Genomic DNA, 24,924 nt, shown 5'->3' with positions numbered 1-24,924 from the left:
TTGATTACTCTCTAGTTTCAGTGTCTCCTCCTGAGTCCTACCTGTGTTTCCTTTGGTTTTTGAGACTTCCTGTTGGACTTTGTTGGATTAAAGAAGAAGTTAATATTCCCTGAGGATTATAATCAGTTTTTGAGCTGGAGTCTGGACACTCAGAGACGTAAGTGTCTGTTTCATATTGATTTGTATGTTGGACTTTAGATTTTGCAGTATGGATTAATTAAAACCATCAGCTGTAACTTCTTTGTATGTTTGCTGACTGTGAGTTTATAACAGTTTTCTTTTTTCAGCCGGCCTGTGTTTTATTATATTCCAGAATAATCTATTTGTACCCACCAGTCAATAAAGCAATCAGAAAGTCTGGGATTGTTCCTCTCCTTCATACATACTGTATGTCAGGGCCGTCTGAGCAATAAGAGGGAGACACACTGAAGCTGGGCCGATCGAAGAGAAAGGAATTTACCGGATCAATGTTCAAATTAACAGGCTCAAAGGAGAGGGCAGTCCAAACGAGGCAGAGAAACCCCGGAGGGACCAGGCGGCCAGGAGGGTCAAACACATGAAGGTGGGTTTGGAGACCTCTGAGGAAGAGGAGGCCGGGGCGCAGCGGCAGATTAAAGAGGATATAACAAGTGAAAGAGCTGTTAGGAGTGAATCCCTGAGTCCCTGAAGTCCTGCTGGAGTCTGGGGCCCGGTCTTTACTCAGACCTGGTTTCTGTTTGTGTCTAAACTCTGCCAGACTTCTTCACAGTCGCTGCACTGACGACAGCAGGTCGTAGGTCTCAGGTTTACAAGTTTCTCAATGACCGGCTTCGTCTGGAGGCTGTTTCACATCAATTTTAGCGTTAAGAGTGTGTTCTAGCTTTTAACGTGTGTTTTAGCATTAAGCTTGTGTTTGAGCATTGAGCCTTTGTTTTAGCATTTAGCTTATGTGTTAGCATTTGGCCTGTGTTTGAGCCTTTTGTATATTTTAAAGCATTTAGCCTGAGTTTTAGCATTAAGCTTGTGTTTCAGCCATTAGCCTGTGTTTGAGCTTTCAGCTTTTGTTTTAGCATGTAGCCTGTATTTTAGCATTTTGCCTGTGTTTAAGCATTCAGCCTGTGTTTTAGCATTTAGCTTGTGTTCTAGCTTGTAGCGCATGTTTTACCATTTAGCTTGTGTTTAAGCATTGAGCCTTTGATTTAGCATTTAGCTTATATGTTAGCAAATAGCCTGTGTTTGAGCCTTTTGCATGTGTTTGAGCATTTAGCCTGAGTTTTAGCATTTAGCTTGTGTTTCTGCCATTAGCCTGTGTTTGAGCTTTCAGCTTGTTTTTTAGCATGTAGCCTGTATTTTAGCATTTTGCCTGTGTTTAAGCATTTAGCCTGTGTTTTAGCATTTAGCTTGTGTTCTAGCTTGTAGAGCATGTTTTAACAATTAAATTGTGTTTTAGCATTAAGCCTTTGTTTTAGCCTTAAGCTTGTGTTTTAGCATGTAGCTTCTGTTTTAGCATTGAGCCTGTGTTTGAGCTTTCAGCTTGTGTTTTAGCATGTAGCCTGTTTTTTAGCATTTTGCCTGTGTTTAAGCATTTCGCCTGTGTTTTAGCATTTTGCTTGTACGTTAGCATTTTTCCTGTGTTTTAGCCCTAGGCATATGATTTAGGCCAGGCGGCCAGGAGGGTCAAACACATGAAGGTGGGTTTGGAGACCTCTGAGGAAGAGGAGGCCGGGGCGCAGCGGCAGATTAAAGAGGATAAAACAAGTGAAAGAGCTGTTAGGAGTGAATCCCTGAGTCCCTGAAGTCCTGCTGGAGTCTGGGGCCCGGTCTTTACTCAGACCTGGTTTCTGTTTGTGTCTAAACTCTGCCAGACTTCTTCACAGTCGCTGCACTGACGACAGCAGGTCGTAGGTCTCAGGTTTACAAGTTTCTCAATGACCGGCTTCGTCTGGAGGCTGTTTCACATCCAGGGATTGATTTAAATCTAACTTTTAAAACCACAGACCACTGAAAAGACTTCCTTTGTGTGTGAACTTGAACTTTTGAGCTTGATTTATTATTTCATCTACTGTAAAAACTGTTCAAACTCTCCATCCATCACTTCCTCTTCTCTTAGTTTAGCGAAGTAAACAAAGAACAGTCTTGACGAGCTGTTTGTTTGTGACAGAGATAAGAAACAGAGCTGACATCAGATTAATTATCAATGTTTAATCCACTGTGTGTTTAAATTATTTGATAAGGAACGAACAAACATGGCCCCCGCTGATCGTTCCCTGTTATGACAATCACAAACACCTGACAGGCTCATGAGGAAATTAAACGAAGCAGAATTCAGGAGTCATTACAGTCCCTCTGTTTTCCCCAAAGGGTTCATTTCAAAGCGTCATAAAACTCCTCTCCTCCCTCTCAAACCGCTCAGAGAGGCTGGAGAGACGCTTCCTGAGTGATTCACCAAACTGAAGATGTTTAACCTTGACTGTGCTGCTGTGTTTGTTAGTAATTAACTGTAAAGAGAAAAGTTCAGGTAAAGTTTGTCGTATAGGAGGTAGAGTAGACACAATGGGCCGATGTTTTCCAGCTGATGGCAGTTTTCTTACATCCCGTCGCCTGAGGCGTCAGAGTGAAAAGATAATTAGACAGAAGTCAGGAGATGAAAAGTGAAAGAAATGAAGTAAAGCTGCTGTTTGTTGTGTTTTATCTGCGTCAGGATGTGTGAACAAGCTGAGGAGGGTTTGATGATCTCGTTCTCGAAGAAACCCCAGAGAGAAAAACAGAGTGACTTTTAGGAAAACTTTGATTTAATGATGGATTTTCTCTAGTTTGTGAATGAGGCATAACGATAATGATGTGAGATGTTGAAGCTGCTGTGACTGGGATCTGTTTTCATGTGACTGCAGCGCCACCTTCTGGCCCGGAGTCTCATAGACAGAGTGGTAAAAATGTGACTTTAAGCCAAGCATGTGTTTGTTTTGGAACAAATTTCCTTTAAGTCAACTTTTACCAGAGACAACTCCACGAGGCAAGGGATTTATCAGTACAGTGACGTTGCGCTGTTGTTTCAAAGGTGACAACAAGCAAACGCAACTTCATACCGTGCTTCAGCTACAAGTAGTGCTACTAGCAGCCGAGTGCTATGACGTATCCATAGGCTAACATGACAACAAGCTAACTGTCGGTTCTTACAGTAGTTTAGTAGCCATCCATATGTAGTGCTAACTGCAGCCCGGTGCTCTGAGACGTGTCAGTAATGTGTAACGTTGAATCCTGGTTACTTCCTGCCAGTCATCGACCAATCAGAGCTAACGTGACCTGGCTCTTCATTTTATTGATAGACTCTCAAGTTTGAACAGACCGCTGCAGAATAACTGCTGACTGTGGGTTGGAGGAAACATTAGCACCAACACATTAACTTGTGTTTAAGCCTTTAGTTTTAGCATTTAGCTCGTGTTTTAGCATTAAGCTTGAGTTTGAGTTTGAGCTTTTAACTTGTGTTTTAGCATGTAGCCTGAATTTTAGCATTAAGCCTGTGTTTACGCATTTGGCTTTCTCTTGTTTCATTGGTAGATATATTTTTTTAATTTGTTTTCTACTCGAAAAATACGTTTCAAAACATTTTTTCTGGACTGGTAAGGTGAACGTGGTTAGCTTGTGTTTTAGCATTAAGAGTGTGTTCTAGCTTTTACCATGTGTTTTAGCATTAAGCTTGTGTTTAAGCATTGAGCCTTTGTTTTAGCATTTAGCTTGTGTTCTAGCTTTTAGCGCATGTTTTACCATTTAGCTTGTGTTTAAGCATTGAGCCTGTGATTTAGCTTTAAGCTTATATGTTAGCATTTAGCCTGTGTTTGAGCCTTTTGCATGTGTTTAAGAATTTAGCCTGTGTTTCTGCCATTAGCCTGTGCTTGAGCTTTCAGCTTGTGTTTTAGCATGTAGCCTGTATTTAAGCATTTTATTTTACCTGTATTTTAGCATTTAGGCTGTGTTTTAGCATTTAGCTTGTGTTCTAGCTTGTAGCACATGTTTTACTATTTAGCTTTTGTTAATCATTGAGCCTTTGTTTTAGCATTTAGCTTAGATGTTAGTATTTAGCCTGTGTTTGAACCTTTTGCATGTGTTAAAGCATTTAGCCTGAGTTTTAGCATATAGCTTGTGTTTCAGCCATTAGCCTGTGTTTGAGCTTTCAGCTTGTATTTTAGCATGAAGCCTGTATTTTAGCATTTTGCCTGTGTTTAAGCATTTAGCCTGTGTTTTAGCATTTAGCTTGTGTTCTAGCTTTTCGCGCATGTTTTACCATTTAGCTTTTGTTTAAGCATTGAGCCTTTGTTTTAGCATTTAGCTTATATGTTAGCATTTTGCCTGTGTTTGAGCCTTTTGCATGTGTTTAAGCATTTAGCCTGTGTTTAAGCTTTTAGCCTGTGTTTTAGCATTTAGCCTGTGTTTTAGCATTTAGCTTGTGTTCAAGCTTTTAGCGCATGTTTTAACATTTAGCTTGTGTTTTAGCATTAAGCCTTTGTTTTAGCCTTAAGCTTGTGTTTTAGCACGTAGCTTCTGTTTTAGCATTGCACCTTTGTTTGAGCATTTAGCTTATATGTTACCATTTAGCCTATGCCTAAGCCTTTTACTTGTGTTTAAGTATTTAGCTTGTGTTTAAGCTTTTAGCGCATGTTTTAACGTTTAGCTTGTATGTTAGCATTTTTCCTGTGTTTTAGCCCTCAGCATATGATTTAGCCTTTAGCCTGTGTCCTGGCCTTTACCCCTTGTTATAGCATTAAGCCTTTGTTTTAGCCTTAAGCTTGGGTTTTAGTACGTAGCTTCTGTTTTAGCATTGATTCTTTGTTTGAGCATTTAGCTTATATGTTAGCATTTATCCTATGCCTAAGCCTTTTACATGTGTTTAAGTATTTGGCTTGTGTTCAAGCTTGTGTCCTAGCCTTTACCCCTTGTTATAGCATTTAGCCTGTGTTTTAGCCATAGCTCGAGTGTTTGTCTTTAGCTCGTGCTCTATCTCTCTCCTGTTTCTCTTTCTTCTGCTCTTCTGTCCTTTTTCTGTCTGACAGTTAGGCTCCAGTGTCCACCATCACTACAAAATTAATCACAGAAATTGTTTCCAGCAGAGAAAAACTCAGATCTCTCTTCTCGTTTCTGAACTCCATCAGCCGGCGCGGTGTTGCTATAGAGGCTTTTACATGTAGTCGATCAATCCGGTTCTGCTCGACCCGATCAGGAAGTTAAGAAGTAGCATTTCTACATAACCTTTATTGGTGCTGATAATCTCATTTTAAAGTGTGGATTAGGATCAGGCAAATATCTAGAAGAGAGACACAATCGTGTCTCTAGCAGGGGTTTTTATGTGAATTTGCCTATGTAGACATACTGGGGTAAAAGTAAATGTTTAAAGTTTTAACATGTTCCTGCAGTTTAACTTGGAAAAAATCCAGCAGAGAAAAGGTTCAGAACAACCCACCGTGAGACAAAACTGGAATTCATAACCGTCCTCGGCTCCTGTCTGTCAGCCTGACGGACGTCTGCACCTTCCCCGGCTCCAGAGTGGGCTGAAGAATGGAAACGCTCCTCACACGGCGCCGTTTCAGTGACAGAGCTAACAAAGACAAATCCTCTCCCTTCACGTCCGTGAGCAGGAAGATGGATTAGAGCTCCAGCTCCGACTCGCAGGTACCCTGAGAGGGGAAGCAGAACCTGCACGCCTCACACGGGAACCCAGCCGGACTTCTTTGAGATGAGCATAATTAAAAACCACATAAATAACACTTCTCCACTGTTCGCTGTAATTACTGGGCGAAGCTTGGGAACGGTGTGTGTGTGGAATAATATCAAATGCATAAAAAACTATTCAACAAAGTTACAGATGAAACTCTGTGCTGCATCTTAACAAGACGGAGAGCAGTCTGCAGCATGCATCAATAAGAAGAGGAGGAAATACCCAAACACGGGCCTGCCGCTGCACTGGTCGCTCTAATTAACAGCAGTGACACTGAAAGCTGGGACTGCTGCCAACATGATGAGCAGCTATCGAGCTAAATCCTTCTTATTTATGTCAGCTGAGTCCAAAGAAGACACATGGAGGACTAATTTGCCTTTCATTTATTGTTGGGGGCACTTAGGAGCTCCGACCTGACAGCTTGTGTTGCCTCCGTCAGAGCTCTGAAAAGACGAGTTTCATCTCTTTTGGCTCCCGGCGACAGTCTCTCAGAAAATGTAGGTGGACTCAGGCTCCAAACCTTGTGTATGTGCAGCTTTCTCATCGCCTCTGGTTAGTATGTGTTTGGAAATTTAACAGCAGAAAATGCACAGTGGCTGTCTAATCTTCTCCAATTTGCAGCTAAAACACATTTTCAGCTTAACACTGAACATTCCCTAAAAGTGTCTCATTGCATCAAATGTAGGCGCTGCGTCGATGCTCCCTAAATTCATCTGTGCGTCTGTGGATACAGCCAAAGTGTCTGCAGAGGATAAGAAGTCATTTCTCTCCTCTGAGATGTTCAGGAAACTCAATAACTCTGGTATTATTCTTCGAGGGTCGCCACCTATTTTAGATCTAATAAATTTCATTACACTTTCATACCTCGGCTGCCATGAATACTGGATTCAGAATAACTCAGGGGATGTTGATTAATCTCAGATAGCAGCGTATGGCTTTGATGGAGGGGCTTATCTCTGCAGCACGGTGACGTGTGCACGCAGTGACACCACCAGGCTGACGGACATTCATATGAACCAGCATGTGTGGGCCTTTTTAAATTAGAGTAATTGCATTTCCTTGCAGCAAATGTGTTGGAATGCTGAAGCTTTATAGTCATTATCACTAACTTTAACTCATTTTTAACTTGTGGCATATTTTCCACATCTGCTGAGGATCAATAACTCTGTTAGCATCAACCTCTGAGTTAGCCCATCACCTGACGAGCAGATGAAAGTTTAACCAGTGGCAGTCTTACATCTTACGCCCTGTGAGACCTCTAAACAGCCCCAGGAAACAGGAGAGGTCATTGCACGCTTTGTATTCAGGGTCTAACACCAGCGATGTGTCAGACATTAGTAAAAGCTCTGCTAAGGCGAGGTGAATGTTTTGCCACTAACTCTCTGAATGTCTTATCTGGATTTCATCAGCGGGCCTCCGACTTATCTCCAGGCTGTTTTTAAGACTGCTCAAAAGCCTCTAGCAGCTGGGATAAATGCTCCACGACAAAACTGACGCCAGGGACAGCGAGATCACATGTATTATCATTATTTGCATGCAATATGTTATGTTTAGGAGTACGGCTCCATTCTGAGCACATGTGGAATACAGAAGTCAGAGGATGGTAGAGCACACCTCTCATTCATGTGTAGGGGTCTGCAAGCTTTACCTTCGTTGGAGCCATTTTTCCTCAACTCACCTTGATTAAAGTCATTCAGGAGCCACAAAATCTACTTTACCTTCACAAAAAAAGATTAAAAGTGTATAAAATTCTACACAGAGTAAATTCTAGTGATTACTTGCGTAAAACGGAAGTTGTTTGAATTTATCTTTTTTTTTTCATGTGAAGACTTAGTTTTGAATTTTTAATAAATCTGCAAAAAAAATAAAATTTTGAAATTTAAAATAAAAGAATTGCAAAAAAGTTGCAAAATTTTACAAAAATCACAAATGCATTTAATTTTGAAATTTTGTGAAAACTAAAATTTTAAAAATTTAATTAGGTAAATTTGCAGAAAAACTACAAAATTCTACACATAGTTAATTCTAGTGATTAATTGCGTAAAACAGAAGTTGTTTAAATTTATAAAAAAAAAAATTCATGTAAAGTCCTAGTTTTGTATTTTGAATAAATTTGCAAAATAATAAAAATTGAAATTTAAAAATATAAGAAATTGCAAAAAAAAAAAAATGTTGCAAAATTTCACAAAATTCACAAATGCATTTAATTTGAAAAATTTGTGAAAATGAAATTTTAAAAAATTTAAATAAGTAAATTTGCAGAAAAACTACGAAATTCTACACATGGTTAATTCTAGAGATTAATTGCGTCAAACGGAAGTTGTTCAAATTTATTCAATTTATCATATAAAGTCTTAGTTTTGTATTTTTTTTCTGCAAAAGAAAAGAAAAGAAAAAATTTCATAAAATTGCAAAAAAATAAAGTTGAAAAACTTTACAGAAATCACAAATGCATTTAATTAAAAAAATTGTGAAAATGAGATTTTAAAAATTAAATTAAGTAAATGTGCAGAAAAACTAAAGTTTCAAAAATTTGCAAAAAAAAAGTGAAATTTGTATCAAATGAAATAAAATACCAAAAATATTTATATAAATATATCTTCAAAACATCTGCAATAATTTTTACACAGTTTAAATTTCAAAGTTTTTTAACAATTTTAAAATAATTGAAATTGCAAAAATTTGCAAAAAGAAAACTAATTCCAGTAAATTTTCAAACATTTTATCTTTTAAGAATACTTTAATTTAATAACATACTGATTAATTTGCTCACATATCAAGCATGTTTAGAAGGATATCAGTGAAATGAATCCATCCACACAGAATTAAAATCTGTATTTTCTTCCAGATGAGTCTTTTTGTAGATGTAGTTATCTTCCCAGGGCTGTAAAACTTGAGGTTAGCCACAGGTGCATGGAAAGTTGGTGGGCTGTTGATGTTGTAGGAGGTGAAGTAGAGCGGTGGCAGGCTTTATTGACAGATGGGATGAAGATTTAGTTCAACTAGATGTTAACGTATCAATACCCTCTGTAAGAAAAATAACAAATCTTTATCTCAATAATATTTTATCAAAGCTACAAGGGGCCACTGCAAAGGAGTCAAAGAGCCACAGGTTGAAGACCCTTGTTCATGTGTCTCCATGAGAAGCCACGGCAGAGCGAGCATCACCAACAAACCAACAGCGACTAGAAGATATATTTTATTTAGCCGTCTCTAACGTCGGTGACAGCTGCCGCCTGGTGGGTGTCTGATGAGACCAAACACAGCGCGCTGAAGAAACAGCCTGTGCTCACTTTCACCTCATCAAACATTCAGAGAGTGACACTTTAAAAAGAGCGTAAGGAGACATCAGGAGCTGGTGTTTGAGTAAAAAAAGAACAGAATCAGTGTAGAGACTATGGGTCACTCTGTCCACAGGGGGCGCCAAAATCAACACAAAGAAAAAAGATGCTAAAGAGCACTTTAGATAAAGAGAAAAGTGAGATGTGCATGCAGTCTTTATGAGCTAGGAGATAATGTTTTTTCCACTGTTTTCTTATAAAAGCTCAGCGTTCCCGGCGTGTGTGGATTTCTTTTTGCATACACGCCTCTTTCTGCGACTGAGAATGCAATTAAATGAAAACGCAGCAGTGAGTTTGTGCCGCTCCGCAGGGGGCTCATACACAGATCAGCGTTACACAGCACGACGCCTAACAAGACGGTCAGAGCACTTATGGCTTTATAATGACACAACATTAGGCTCATAAAGACCTGTTTTTCCCTTCACTCACTGGGGAAACTACTCTTATAGAGAGTTTATGAGGATCGTGACTCTCACTGCTGGACCACCTGTTGGAGGGAGGGTTTGAAATTCAGCAAACAGATTTTTTTTCAAGTTTTAAAAGATAAAAAGTCAGTGATGATCACAAAAGTCTGATACCTGTGATAGCGAGCAGTGAATGACTCCAGGTGTCAGCGTTATGTAGGCCCCGACCCCCTAAAGGCAGAGGATGAATGATGTTTGCTCTCTCTGTGACAGGTTTAAAGATTTGTAGTCGTTACCTGTCTGACATGAACGAGTGGAGGCAGCAGACGCCTCTCACTTGTCTTTTTACTGACTCTGATTTGTTCCTCGCTCTTGCTTTGTGGTCTCCTCCCATGTCTCCCTCGTGGCTCCGCTCTAACAGCGGCTGTAATAAAAGGTGTGTGTGTGTGAGAGTGTGTGGAGCTGTGGACAGATGAGGATGTGTGTGAGCTCTGTTTATGTTTCTCTGTGTATTATTCAGTGTTGGGAATAACGGTACTAAAACCAATGCTGTTACTTCACCCAGAAACAGGAAATCCAATTACTATTTCAAACTTGAAAACGCAGTTGTCGTTACCGAGCCCAGTCTGGTTCAGAGAGGAGCTGTGGATAAAATGTGGGGAAAAGCATCAGACACTCAAGTAATGATGAGAACAATCATGTTGACACGTCTTTAACAAAGAGCTGATGCTAAAGTCAACTTTTCAGCAACAATTATCACACAGCTACCTGTGTGTCTGTGTAACCTCAGTCAGAGAGGATCTCATGCAGCGTCTTTGGATCAAAACAACTCCAGGGAGAGGGGTGGATGCTTTTCCAGGTTTGAATGTGAGGCACAATTAGCCGACTTAGAAAAAATATCAAAGATGAAAGAAGCAGATTTAAAAATCAGGGGTTAATCTAGAGAAATTATGGGAGTGGAGCCAGAGACAGGGTTAAAAAGCAGGAGAATCCCTCCTAAATCAGGAGAGTTGGTAGGTTTTTCAAACCTGGATCACTCAGACAACCTCAGGACAGGAGCTGCAGACTTAATATGCATGAGTGCTGAGCAGTCTGTGGGTTGAAACTGGTGTTTTCAGGATGGAAGTACAGGCACAACTTTGACGTCAAAACCTGCTCAAAAACTGACTTCTTTAGCAAAAGAAGTTAGTTAGTTGTCAAAAAAAAAAGTAACACAAAAATAAATTTCCTGGTAACTAAATATATATTTATGAAGAGTTATTTAGTTACTAATTCAGTTAATTGGAAGGATGATTAAAACATTGAAACTAAGTAAAGATATGCATGAACATTTTGAGGAACTATATATGCATCACCTCGTGCAATAAATCTGTCAAAATGTTTGAACGTTTTTTGCATTTTTTTGGATTTTTGCAATTTCTTTAAATTTCATTTTTTGATATTTCTCATATTAAAATAAAAATCTATTTTTTTTTAATTTTGCAATTTTTTTAAAATCATGCAATTTTTTTTTTTTACATTTTTGCAAATTTTGATTGTTTTAAAAATAAAATCTGTACATTTTTTCAAAATTTTTTATTATTTTTTTTATTTTCTTTGAAAACTTTGCGCTTTTTTATTTACAATTTTTGGGAAATTTGTGACATTTTGGCAGATTTTTTTAAATTCAAAAATTTTTGAAAAATTTTGCAATTGTTTTAAATTTATACATTTTGAATTAAATATGACACCACAGATTGTTTTTTATTTTTGCAAATGTATTGAAACTAAACTAAAAAAAAAAAAAACACATGTTCATTTTATAAACACAAAAAGCATCTCATTTAGATAATTATTATATTTTTACTTTGGGAAGAACTTTATTTTTTTTTTGTTTTAATTGTGAACATGAAGTAGGTTTTGTGGCTCCTGAATGATTTTAATCCAGGTGAGCTGAGGAAAAATGGCTCCTATGAAAGTAAAGGTTGCAGACCATTGATAAATACAATACAGGTAAATAAATGGAAAGTGGTGAAGAGAAGGAAACACACAGTTGAATTTTAGTGCTTTAAACAGATGAAGACACACACACACACACACACACACACACACACTGCAGCTCCAAACAAAGGTAATAAGGAGCCGTCTTCCTGAGGAAAGCATCAGTCGTCGTTTTGAGGCGTGCTCGTTGTTGGACAGCAGAACAAAACACTCCCCGCCTCAGGCTGCTTTCACCAGGTGACATTTTTCATTTCCCAGGACCTTTCCACTCCCAGAGTTACACAGGAGTCATTTCCAACGTGCCAGTAGGATCATATTTACTGTCCGTACAGTCACACAGCGTGTACGAGCTCTGACTTTGAGGAAATGACCACTCCTGTCTCCGGCTCTCAGTGGCTGTTCTATTTTTTCTGCCATGACCTTTTCAGCCCTTATGAAAACCATTTATATTATATTCCCTCCAGCACAGTGGCATTAATTCATGCTCAAACTCTGGATTTGAACCCAGTCACAGCGGTTGTCACCTTCCCACCTCTGCAAGTTCCCACTTTCGACAACAGATCAGCATGTGACAAAAGCCCGGAGCCATTTCTGCGCCGCGCTGACCGCAGCGGCTCGGCTCAAACACCTGAACTCCCCGCGGATCCTGAGCATGTCGCCCCGACCAAATGCCAAGTGTCAGCGCTCGTGAAGCCTGAAATGCATTGGGTCCTACGCACTCAATATCATGATTCTAATGAGTCTGGTGAACCTTTAGGTGAATTCTCCTGCTAATTACTTAAACATCAGCGCCTACAGACTGGCAAGGCTGCATTCATTACAGCGCTCAGGAAGATTAATGGGATCAACCGTGATGGTGCCCAACACCTCAGCTCAGGAGCAGAGCAGCGACAACAGAGACGCACATTTGGAGTCTGCATAATGATCAGAGGTGCTACAAACACATGGAGTCACCTGAAGTGTTTGAGAAGAAACGGCCTTAACCTAAATATCTGATCCTTACAACATAACCGTTCACACTGCAGGCCTTAATATTCAATTCTGTTTTTTTTTGTTCGGCTGCTTTGCTGGTATTCTCATTTATGGTCTTTTGTTAGAAACAGAAAATGGAATCAGCCGCAAATTTGTGAGCAGGTTAAATTAAAAAGGACTTAAACTCTTTGGCTGTCATCCATTTACAAAGCATCTTGACCGATCTTTCAAGACTCAAATAATCTTGTTCTCTATGACTATTTGACCCTTTAACTTGCTTGCTAACTTTCAATTTTGTAGTTTCTGTTTTTAGTGCTTCAACGACAACAACACCAAAAAATACACATTTATTTATTTATTTATTTATTTATTTATTTATTTATTTATTTATTTAATATTGTTTCCCAGATGGAATGTTAAAGAATTTTTATTTTTATTTATTTATTTATGTATTTATTTATGTATTTATTTATTTATTTATTTATTTATTTATTTATTTATTTAATATTGTTTCCCAGATGGAATGTTAAAGAATTTTTATTTTTATTTATTTATTTATTCATTTATTTATTTATTTAATATTGTTTCCCAGATGGAATGTTAGAGGATTTTTATTTTTATTTATTTTTTTAATTTAATTTTTTTTTTTTTTTTTTTTAACAGCCAACTAAATTTAAACTCAGTGCAAAAAACTGAACTCTGTGCTGTTTTTTTTTTTTTTCTCATCTTCGTCTACAGTTGCTTTCAATTGCTTCTCAGGGAAAAATAAAGAGTTTTGGGATTTAAAAATGAAATTGAAATAGACCCAATATCCCTTTGCATTAAAATAATGAAAGGTAAAATTAAAAGGAGAGGTAGTTAAAGAGTTAAACACCAAAACTACCTAAGAAAAGTAGGCACTCATCTTTAACTCTCTTTTACTCTACGTCTCGCTGTTTTTGAACAAAAAACAGACAAAACATTCTTATTTTGGTTTTGCTCTTTCTCTCTGAACTCTCGCAACACATTTTCAGTTTGAGCATGAGCTGCTTCAACTTTTCTGACTTTCAGCGTCTAGCTATGTCTCTGTCACCTGTAAACAAAGGGTTAATTCTTCCTATTTGAGCAAATAAACCGAATGCAAGCGGAATATTTGGGTCCATGTAAACATGGCTATTAAACTGACATCTATAGCCGCCAATGGCAGCCAGTGAGCTAAGCTGAACTTCTTCTTCTTTGGGCTTAACTTATTGGTGCATTACTGCCACCAACTGGACTGGAGTGGGGAACAAGAGATTAGGTGCAGCTCATAACTGTTTCATGTGTCTCTCCAGAATGATACTAGAGTCATATTGAACGGGACCAGGCTGCTCAGACCGTGGTCGCCTTCAAAAACACCTTTGAGACTACAGAGGAAGCTGTGTCTGCTCCCTTTACTCTGGCAACAATCACTCTGTCAAAGACTGAAACTGAACGACACATAAACACAAACTCAGAGACAGCTCTTGGATTCTGGTCTGGCTCTAAAGGTTGAAGAAAAGGCAACTGTCAGTAAAGTTTTCATAGATTAACATACAATAAATATCAATGCGCCCTGCATGTCTTAAAGCTCCTGAGAAGAACTCACAGATTGTGGAGTTTTTTGAGGACGCCTGTGGGCAGAACAGGATGAATTCACTCATTATTGAATATGAGCGGTGTTTTTTCCTTAAAAGAAATCAATCCTGTTATTTTCATCGTCCAGCACACAGCACATAATGAATCTCTGGCTCGTATGATTAAAAAAAGGAAGTTGCAGCAGTGTGCTGTTAATGACATCAGCCCCCCAAGCAGTTGTTTCAGACACCTTTAATTACAATATAGAATCTGTCTGTGTTGATGCTGATGGTGTTGTCTGCTTCTGAAGGTCGTTACCGAGAAACTGGGGTTGGAAAGTGTCTCATTTTCAGGCTCGGAAAAGTCCTCAACTTATTCATTCAGGTCTAACATTTAACAACCAAGCTTGAAAAGCTTCATCATGAATATCACAATAGAATAGAATAGAATAGAAAAGAATTTATAAATCCCCAAAAGAAGATTCAGAGTTACAGCAGCAAAACAAGACAGTATGTGGTGCATTTTTATGTATATAAATGGAATGATACAATAAGTGTCAACTAGGAAATAACAAAATATCCATCGGCATTAGCATAATGCTACTCTGCCCTCTGATATTCCCTCTGGTGCTGGGTTAGCATTGCTAGCTTGTTCCCATCACCTCAGCAACAGCACGTCCTCCTTGCCTCCTCCTCTTCAGCTCACAGGTGACACCAGTCCTAGCACCAGTTAGCACTGACATGCTACAGGCTGCTAACAGCTAAAATCTTTTGTGTAAACAATGCAACCACAGTTACATGTAAGATCTCTGGACACACATGAGCAAAAAAAGTAAAAATCAGCACTGCAAGCTTGGTTTCAATGACCAACAAATGAGACATTAAAAACAAGAGGCTACAAATACATAGAAGACCAAAAAGAGGAAAAAAAAACACAGAGAGGGCTGCTGCAACAAGATAAAGTTTTGTTTTGTGTACCCTCTCATTAAGGACACTGCTGGCCTGGTACCAGCTTGTTGAAGCCTCCTCAGGCGAGAAGCTGAAACCTAGAACAGCGTTTGAACACTGTGTCAAAGTGTGAATGTCGAGTTTTTCAAAACCAAACCCAGCGTTCTGTTTGTAGTTCCAGTCTGAACCCTCCCAGTCTGCTGTTTCTCCTGTATCTACCTGTTGATCCATTGGCTTGTTTCTGTGCAACATTTTGTAAACAGGTTGGAGGCTGACGAATGTTAACAGCTTATTGATTTGTTGGGCTGCATATGGCAAGGACCATGAAAGCTGGTGCAAACTCCCCGACCAGCTTCTGGAGTAATGAACAGAAATGTTTTGGTTTGTTTATTTACCAGACAGCTGCACATCAATGGCAATTTCTCTGAAATATCAAGTGCAGGTTTTTCAGCTCTGCAGCCTGGCCAGACGTTGAAGCAATCACAAGTGAATACGTAATCAGAGGGGAAGGTTGAGCAGGCTGTTTGCAGAGCACAGTGTAGCACTAAATCTCTGCTGCTGAACCGGCCAAAGCGAGAGTCTAACCTTGACGTCAGCGGTCCTTGCAGGGGTTCTCAACCCTCGGCTCTTTGACTCCTTTGTAGTGGCTTCTTGTAGCTTTAAAAAAGTATATTATTGAATTTTTTTTTTTTCCTTACAGAGGGTATTGATGATTAAAGACACTGACTCTAAATAAAATCCTGTGTTAACATTTAGTTGAACTAAATCTTCATCCCATCTGTCAATAAAGCCTGCCACCGCTCTACTTCACCTCCTACAACATCAACAGCCCACCAACTTTCCATGCACCTGTGGCTAACCTCAAGTTTTACAGCCCTGGGAAGATAACTACATCTACAAAAAAGACTAATCGGGAAGGAAATACAGTTTTTAATTATGTGTGGATGGATTCACACAATGTGCTGGATTAATATACATAATTGATATGTGGAGAGACATTTGCAAACAACAGACATGGATGAGATGAGCAACTCTGTCCAAAATTTATACATTTTGTTTCTTTTTTTTTTTTTTTGCAAATTTTTGAAATTTCTAATGAAAAAGAAATTCAAAATTTATTTTTTTTCAATTTTTTTATTCAATTTTTTTTTAATTTTCTAATTTTTTAAATTTCAACCTTTTGGATTTTTTTCCACATTTTTTTAATTCTTTTTTTTATCTTTATTTCTTAAAACTTAGGACAATTTTGGAATTTTTGCAAATTTTTTGAAATTTCAATTTTTTGCAAATTTGGAAATTTCATTTCTTTTTCTTTTTTTTTTGCAAATTTTTGAACTTCCAAAAAAAAAAAGTGCAAATCTTTGCAGTTTAATTTTATTCCTAGTTTTCATTCCTTTTTTTAAATTTTCCATTTTTTAAAATTTCAACCTTTTGAATTTTTTTTATTTTTTTTTTTTTTAACTCAAAACAAGTTTTGATTTTTTGCAAATTTTTTAAATTTCTTTTTTTTGCACTTTTGGAAATTTTATTTTTGCAAATTTTCAAAAACAATACATTTTTTTGTTTACCTTTTTTTGATTTTAAAACCTTTTAACTTGCAAATGTTTGAAATTTACATTTAAAAAAAAAATCTAAATTTATTGAAAATAAAAAAAGATAAGACATTACATGAACAATTTCTAGTTTTGATAAGTATTCACTAGATTCCAATTATGTATAAAATGTGATACACTTTATAGACTTTATAGCGATAAAGTAGATGTGGCTCTGGAATGACTTCAATCCAGGTGAGCTGAGGAAAAATGTCTCCTATGACAGTAAAAGTTGCAGACCCCTGATCACAGAGATGTTTTCACTCCGCTCTTTTTTAATCCAGTGTTAAATAACATGAAGCGGTTAAAACCAAGTTCAGATGTGCAGCTTAAACAGGACCTGACCTCATTCCCATGCACAGCTTCCCGCTCTTGAAGATGAATACACACTCTCCTGCTTCCTGAACTTCCTTAAACACACACCACTTTGTCACTCCCTCGCAGAGTAAGAGCCCTCCGTGTGTGTTTTAACTTTGTAGGCCAGCAGCTCTATTAGCGCCTGTCAGCAGCCATATTTCAGCGTCTGCTCCCGTCCCTCCGCTCCCAATAACAAACACCATAAAGTGTCTATTGAATTATGAGGCCTGCTTTCTGCCTACTCATTTTGATAATAGATTTTGAGATAAATCATGCGGCGTTGTTTGGTGAGTAATGCTGGGCTGTCAGAGGACAAAGCTCCCTCGCTCTGTAGCCTCCACCTCATGTAAAGCTCTAACAAGATGCTGCTGGATGTTTTCGCACAACAGCATGGCACACAGGAGACCGTGGATTGAATTTTTCCACTGCCTGCAAATCCATGAGAGACACAACAAAGAGTGTGAGGGAAGGAGTGTGAAACATTAATACAAAGCAGGCGGGATGTTTCCTGTCTGGGTAAATGGCCCTGCTTAAATTACTGGAAACTCTGCAGTGACACTTCTCTATTGTTCCTGCTCCAATTAATAACTTGACTGTGAAAGGTTTGCAGGCAGTCATCATTGATTCCATGTTATTAAAACTCCCAGTGCTCCCCACTAAGTCTCCGAGCCCTCGCCTGCAGACTGTTAAACACCTCCTCCTCCTCCTCCTCTGACGTCTGCTCCCCTCGTTTGGGCTGCTTGCTATCGATATTGATTACTTCTTGATATTCCCCTCAGCCGGCCCGTCTGTGAAACCCTCCACTGTAAGTCATCGCTCACCCACATGTCAATTCCTGAGTGGGGGGGGTCTTAATGAAAGCAGATGGGTCGAGCAGTTGAACAGTTAGTTTCTGTTTCAGGTCTGAAGACGCTGCTGCCTCGTCTGTGACGTACTGTGATTATAACGTCAACAGAAAGAGTTCATTTGATCTAAAACAGGAGAAGTGAAGCTGATAGAAACACTGTATTAAAATTCATAAATATGAAAGGGATTAATAATGTCCTGACGTGATGTTTTATTTCACACTTCATTAAGTGGTCTAAAATACCCTGTGTGTTGCTGATAAATGAGTTTTATTACTCCTCTCTAAAGAGGAATATCAGCGGAGATGCTCTTAGAGTAAACTAATATGAACAATCCTCTTTTTTAACACATCTAAGGTTCACTAACATCCAACTTTGAACGTCCAACCTCGATCTACTAACAACGACAAACCATTCCCTTCTATCATCCACCAACTGTCTCCTTAAGTCCGTCTGTTAACTTCTGTCTTCATACCTCTGTCTATCTTCTAACATCTAACATCTTTGATCGACTGTCTTCTAACCTCTTAGGACGTCTTGTAACATCTTACATCCACAAATGTCTGTCTTTGAACATCTGTCGCTGAACATCTTCTAACTTCCAAAGTCTTTTAATATTTTTTTTTAACCTCCAACATCTTTTAATTTCTGTCTTGAAATGTCCCATAACTTCTTTGTTCTTCAGACCGTTTCTAACCTCTCTCTATGCTTTTATTTTAACCTGTAACGTCCTCTAATGTCTTCTGATGTCTTGAAACACCTGTCTCCTAAATAATCTCTATCTTCTAACCTGTTCTAATGTCTGTTTTGAAACGTCTACCTACTGATGAGGTCTTCTAACCTCTTCTCATGTCTCCTTGTGTTTTTTTAACCTGTAATGTCCTCTTATGTTTGTTTTCCAAAATCTCTTGGCTTCTTACATCCTCTGATGTTTTTTGAATTCTAACGCCGTTCTCCTAATGTCTAACTCCCAACTTCAAACATCTTTTTTGTCCCATTTTCAAATGCCTTCTCAGTTCTTAAAACAACTGTCTTCTGACCTTTTCTTATGTCTCCTAATGTCTTTTAACTTCTCACTTCTACAAATGTCTGTCTTCCAATGCCTGTCCTCTAAAGTCTTTCTTTGAACTGACTAACATCTGTCTTCTAATGTCTCCTTGTGTTTTTTTCAAACGCTAACATCTTCTAATGTCTGTCTTTAATGTCTTTACCTGTTTGTTTTGAAATGTCTCTTAACTTCTGAGGTCTTCTAACATCTTTTGATGTCTCCTTGTTATTTTTTAACGTTTTATATCTTATGTTTGTCTTCCAACATCTCTTGGCTTTTTAGATCTTGTAATGTTTTTTGACTTTTAACGTCTCTCTTCTAGTGTCTTCCAGCTTCTAACGTCTTTCAGTGTCCGTCTTCTAACTTCTAACTCCCAACTTCAAACATCTTTTTTGTCACATTTTCAGATGCCTTCTCAGTTCTTAAAATGACTGTCTTCTAACCTCTCCTGACATCTCTGATTGTCTTTTAACTTCTCACTTCCACAAATGTCTGTTATTTAATGTCTGTCCTCTAATGTCTTTCTTTGAAACTCTTATAACCCTGTCTTCTAATGTCTCCTTGAGTTTTTTTCTACCACTAACATCTTCTTATGTTTGTCTTCTAACCTCCTCAATGTCTTCTAATATTTTTTAACGCCCCTCTTCTAATGTCTTCCAACGTCTGTCTTGTAACGTTTAACTCCCAACTTCAATCATCTTTTCTGTCACATTTTCAAATGTCTTCTCAGTTCTTAAAACTGTCTTCTGATGTCTCTGTTTGTCTTTAAACTTTTCACTGCCACAAATGTCTGTCTCCTAATGTTTGTCCTTTAAGTCTTTCTTTGAACCTCTCCTAACATTTGTCTACGAACGTGTCTTTGTGTTTTTTTCAACTGCTAACATCTTCTGTTTGTCTTTTAATGTCTGTTTTGAAACGTCTCTTACCTACTAAAGTCCTCTAACATTTTCTAATGTCGCCTTGTGGTTTTTTTTAACCTGTGACATCTTTTTATGTTTGTCTTCTACCATCCTCTAATGTCCTCTAACGCCTACCAATGTTTTTCAACTTTTAACATCTCTCTTCTAATGTCTTCCAACTCCCGTCTTCTAACTCTAACTCCAAACTTTAAACAACTGTCTTCTCACATCTTCTGTCGTCTTTGAATGTCTTTTAACTTCTCACTTCCACAAATGTCTGTCTTCTAACAGCTGTCCTCTAAAGTCTTTCTTTAAACCTCTTCTAACGTCTCCTTGGGTTTTTTTCAACCTCTGTCTTCTGTTGTCTGTCTTGAAATGTCTTGTAACTTCCGAGGTCTTCTTACCTCTTTAAATGTCTCTAAGTGCTTGTTTTTGTTTTGGGTTTTTTTTTTTGTTGTTTTTTTTTACAACTGTAACATCCTCTAACATCGTCTAATATCTTAAAATGTCTCTTATAAGTAACCTCCGTCTTCTAACCTATTGTGATGTCCTCTAACATTTGCTAACTTCTAACACCTTCTTGAAACGTCTTAGCTTTTAAGGTCTTCGAATATCTCCTTATAGTTTTTAACCTGTAAAGTCTTCTTATATTTGGTATTTAACATCTTGTAGCTTTGACGTGTTCTTACATCTGTCTTTTAACTTTTTACTCCTAACTTTTTCTAATGTCGTCCAAGGTTGTTTCAAGTCTAAACAATGTAAAAGCTCAAACCCAGCTTTGGCAAAGTAGAAAACAAAGAGCAACACAGTCAACATCTGACATGGAAATAAAACATGCTGTTTCTAGAAGAGCACGCTCTGTGCAGCCGCAGTACGCTAACGTCTTTAAATAGGGTTAAGTCTGATAAAAGACATGTTTCTGCTCACCAAACATGGCCTAAAAAACGTCTCTCTGCAGGTTTATAAATGTTTAAATATCCAATCAGGCATTTTATAGTAACTCCACATCAGTGAGTCACATTTTTTAAAGACAAAATCTGTTGAAAAGTCTTAAAATGTGACTGGGGGCATCTCCAAACTCATCCTGGATTCACAGACGGACTCTTTCTTCACTGGAAAGCGTGTCGATGTGTGAAGCTCTCTGTGTTCTTGGCACCCACAGGACGGTAAATAAAGCCTTTTATCAAACCTGCATGTGGTAAATCTGCTTAAAATTCAACCTACCCTGACTCCAGCCGTCTATTCAGAGCGGAGACACAGGCAGACGAGCCAAAGGCAAATCGTGAATGACACGATGTGGCAGCTCTGCTCCATCTGACACAGGTGTGTGAAGCCTATAGCCCGGAGCTCGCCGCCAGCAGCTGGAGGCCACGCTCACATATAGCTGCGATGGCCACTAAATCACTGAAGAGACGGCAGACAGCTGCTGCTAAAGGAAAAATTAGTCAGCATCTGCTTCAGTGTTTTTCTGCCCACTTAAACAAATATGTCAGCGTTCACCAAAATAGCACAAACGCTACATTTGGAGCGTACGAGGCTTCAGCCGAGGCTTTAAAAACAGTTCATCGACGCTCGCTCAGGGTTTCAACACGGCTTTATTAGACACCAAGACCTCGGAGCCTGAGCAATCATGACTCCTGAAGGCAGTTATTAGTACAATCTCATCTGATGAGCTATTAACACATGTCAATGGAGATGATTGCTGAGATGCACATTTCCTCACCACCTGCTGCATTTGATAATCAGCGACAGAAAGGCGGAAACACAACCCTGAGCTTCACATCAGATCTTAATTTGAAAACTTTTCAAGCAGGTACAGGGAGTGTGTGAGTGTGTGAGTGACGACAGATAGAAAACACCATTGTTCAAACATTCACTCGAGTGGAAGTTTTTCGTCTGGAACAAAGTTTTCAAATTGGTTGTGGATGTTTTGTTTTGCCGGTGATGGGAGACTTTTGTCAAATTTAATGAGGCTATTTCCTTCACACTGCAGCGGCGCAGTGATGGAGACTCATGCATGAAAAAGGCTGATTAACAGGGAGGAGCTGCATTTAAAGCCAGGCTGTGATGACTCACGTGGGGAGAAATGAATTATTTCTCCAATTTCAGATTATAAGCCCAATCATCTGAGCTGATCATAAACAGGAAGATGGTTCCTGCGACAGAGCCGGGGAGTCTGGTGTCGTAAATTACTCCTCAAAGAGCGGCGACGTCTCCTCCTGTGATGTGGGCGAGGGGAGGACATCAGAGCGCCGAGGCCTCAGAGGGAAATCATGAGGAGAGGGTGTGAGAGCTCTCCTCCAGTTGCTCCACGGCGTACGGCTCGGCCTCCAACTGGTCCATTACGCCGCACTCATCGCCACGTTGAGGATGCCCTTTTAGGTTTTTATGGCTTTTAGTTACACTAACGTTAAAATCTGAAAACCTCTCCACCAAGCAGTGAAAACGTAAAGGCAAGAAAGAGGTTCAGAGTGTTTAGAAATGAGAGATGGATGGAGCACAAACTTTTACAAACATCATTTTTTCGTCTCTTTTTCGTCATCTTTGTATTTGGAGTGGATCATCACTTTGTGTGGCTCATTTGTTGGTCATGGACACTGAACTTTTTGTGTCTTCAGATATATTTCTACTACTTTTCTCCTGTGTTTGTCTGGAGATCCTACATGTAACCATGGCTGTATTGTTTACATGTAAAATCAGCTGTTAGCAGCCTGTAGCTTGTCAATGCTAACTGGTGCTAGACCAGATGTTTCCCCACAAGGTAAGGATGACGTGCTGGTAGTGACGACATAGACCTGTCCTTCCATCCATCGTTATTGGGAACGTAAGATCTATCTCCAATAAGATGGACGAGCTAGCTGTGCTAACCCAGCAACAGAGGGAATACCAGAGGGCAGAGTAGCATCATGCTATTCACAGACATGGCTAACAGAGCTAACAGCAGACACCAACGCCACATTGGAAGAGCTTCACCTGCTGTGAGCAGACAGGACAGGATATAGCCGAAATGAGTGATTTTGCAGAGATTATGTCCCGCGCTGAAGCTCCCTTGCCGTGGCCCCCGCTAAGTGCGGCTAAAATCGGTTGGATCTAAATAACTTCTGAAGGACTCCGAGCTGCACGATGTTTGTCTGAGTGAGTATATGAGCATGCACACACCTATAAATAAGGTCCAGGTGTCAACAAAACTGGAGTTGCCCTTTAAGATTTTCGTCAGACATACTGACACAGAAACAAAAGAGTTTCCTTTAGTGATAAAAAAATGAGAGGATGTTCTTTTAAAATACTTTAAAGCAATGTTAGCCCCACGCTGCAGATTTACTGTTTGGATCCCACCGCTCTGAAAACCCACAGCACACAACCTCCTGCATTCCTGATTCATGAGAAATGCTGCGTTTGTCATTTTCCTTCATTTTGCTCATTAGTTAAAAGCACTCTGCATGTTTACACTGACTCCAATCAGCGATTGGTTGAATTAATGCTCGTGGTTTGGGCATGAATTATGCGTGTCCATATCTCAGAAGGAAGAAAACTGCATCAGGGTTAAATAGGGCAGCAAACCAGCCTTCGCTTTAGATTTCACCGTGATGTACAGTTCTGCAGATGCTCGTAAAAAAATAAAAAGTGTGCACACATGGGTAATCCTGACATAAACATGATTAAAGCGTTGCAGAATCTGCGTTATTTTGAAATCATCAGCATGTTAAGAAAGCGGGATGCACGCGGCTCAGCAGGGGGCCGGGTGATGGTGATGGTGGTGGACTCGTCTGAGACGCGGACCGCTGGGCCGTCAATCGACCACAACACATCACTCCAGCTCCATTTACAGAAGCAATCACATCCCCCGCTGACTGATGTGCCGATAATTGAGCTGTCGGTGGGGTTTTCATGTTTCTCCTTTACCTCGCTCCAGACTTCACTTTCTCTATTGTATTTTACTTTAACACCATTTACAACAAGGGACATCCTGATGTGTATTTATGTCAATATTCTGCCAGACTGCTGTCAGGGAGACAGAGAGACGCTCGCTCCGGCACCAGCCTTCATAGTCCACTAGCTTGTCCGGGCTAATTAACCTCAGGGGCCGGGCTCCCTGATGGCCTGCGGAGTCAGCCTCTGTGGCAGCTGCTTCATCCAGCGATCACAGGAATCCTCCCTCTCTGTCTGACACACTTTACTCACCACTGCAGCTCCCAAATCAGCAGATCCTGTTCACAAGTTGTCAGAAAAAAAATGCAGGGCTTTCTACTTTGGCAGGCTAAGTGTTTCACCTCGTTCCAGCTTTGTCTCTTAAATTCTTGATAAGCACTCTTAGTGTTTCAGATTTTCTAACAAGCCTCTGGTTTGGCTCCATCCTGCCCTGCTCCAAGAGATGCTGCAGGCTCGTCTTTTATTTGGATACTTGGGAAAATCTTTTATTACTTTTAGAAAAAGCTCGTCCGGTCTTGAACCGACTGTGAATTTAACATGCGGCATTAAAGCCAGCTCTGTGTGACAGCCCGCTGAACCACCGTGGAGTTCATTTCTAACACAGCAGCTGTTTTGTTGGTGTGAACCCAGCAGCCTCTGTTCTTTTCTTCCTTTGGCACCAACTGCTGTTTTTCCAAGGTGTTTCATATCCATTGATCACCTTTGGCTTTTCCTTGATTTTAGAAGTTTTTTTCTGCTTTTGCTGACGTCGGGCTTTTTATGTGCAGACCCAGCCATCTGAAGAAGCTGCTTCTTCTCCCTTTTTGTTTGCAGGCAGGGTCATCTCTGCAGGAGGGGAGGAAGAGGAGGAGGAGGAGGAGGAGGAGGAGGAGGAGGGACACTCATGGCCTGATTCACTGCAGAAAGGTAGGTTTGCACCGTGCATCAGTTTATCTTTAACCTTCACCTCACAGACTCACCTGGAGTAACCTTTTCAACACAGTTTCCTTATTTTTAACTGCACTGTTAGAAAAAATAAGGAAATGGTAAATTACCAGAATCTATGGCTGACAAACAAAAACCTTCAAACTGATGTGCAAAAACATAACATTTACAGAAATTTTCATTATGAATTCTACAGAAAAATACCAGAATCTAACAGATTTTTCCTAAACTATTACAATCAAATTCAGTTTGTAAACAGTTTTGTAACCATGAGTGAGGAGTAAACAAAGTGAATATCAGACCCTGCTGTACATTATGGTATTGCATTGGGGCAACAGGCTGCCTGTGCAACACTGCATAGACCGGCTGTGTAATCTTTATTAGACTGTCTTTGAAAAATTGATAAATAAAGCATAGTCTA

At 39.3% G+C, this 24,924-nt stretch overlaps 1 long non-coding RNA gene across 2 annotated transcripts; it reads left to right on the top strand.

Moving 5' to 3' along the window:
* Window positions 1-24,448, top strand: LOC141809985 (uncharacterized). 2 transcript variants are annotated; one of them, XR_012600031.1, is made up of 3 exons: window positions 1-157; window positions 484-562; window positions 24,393-24,448. It is a non-coding gene; the product is annotated as an uncharacterized LOC141809985 (long non-coding RNA). The 2 variants fall into 2 exon arrangements; XR_012600030.1 differs by lacking the exon at window positions 24,393-24,448 and adding an exon at window positions 5,388-5,722.
* Window positions 24,449-24,924: the final 476 nt, after the last annotated feature.

The sequence above is a fragment of the Halichoeres trimaculatus genome, unplaced genomic scaffold (assembly GCF_033239565.1).
Source record: "Halichoeres trimaculatus isolate MK-OKI-2021-1 unplaced genomic scaffold, fHalTri1.1 fHalTri1_scaffold_20, whole genome shotgun sequence".
Lineage (NCBI taxonomy): Eukaryota > Metazoa > Chordata > Actinopteri > Labriformes > Labridae > Halichoeres > Halichoeres trimaculatus.
The sequence above is the reverse complement of the archived record's forward strand: the minus strand, read 5'-3'. Positions and strand labels throughout refer to the sequence as shown.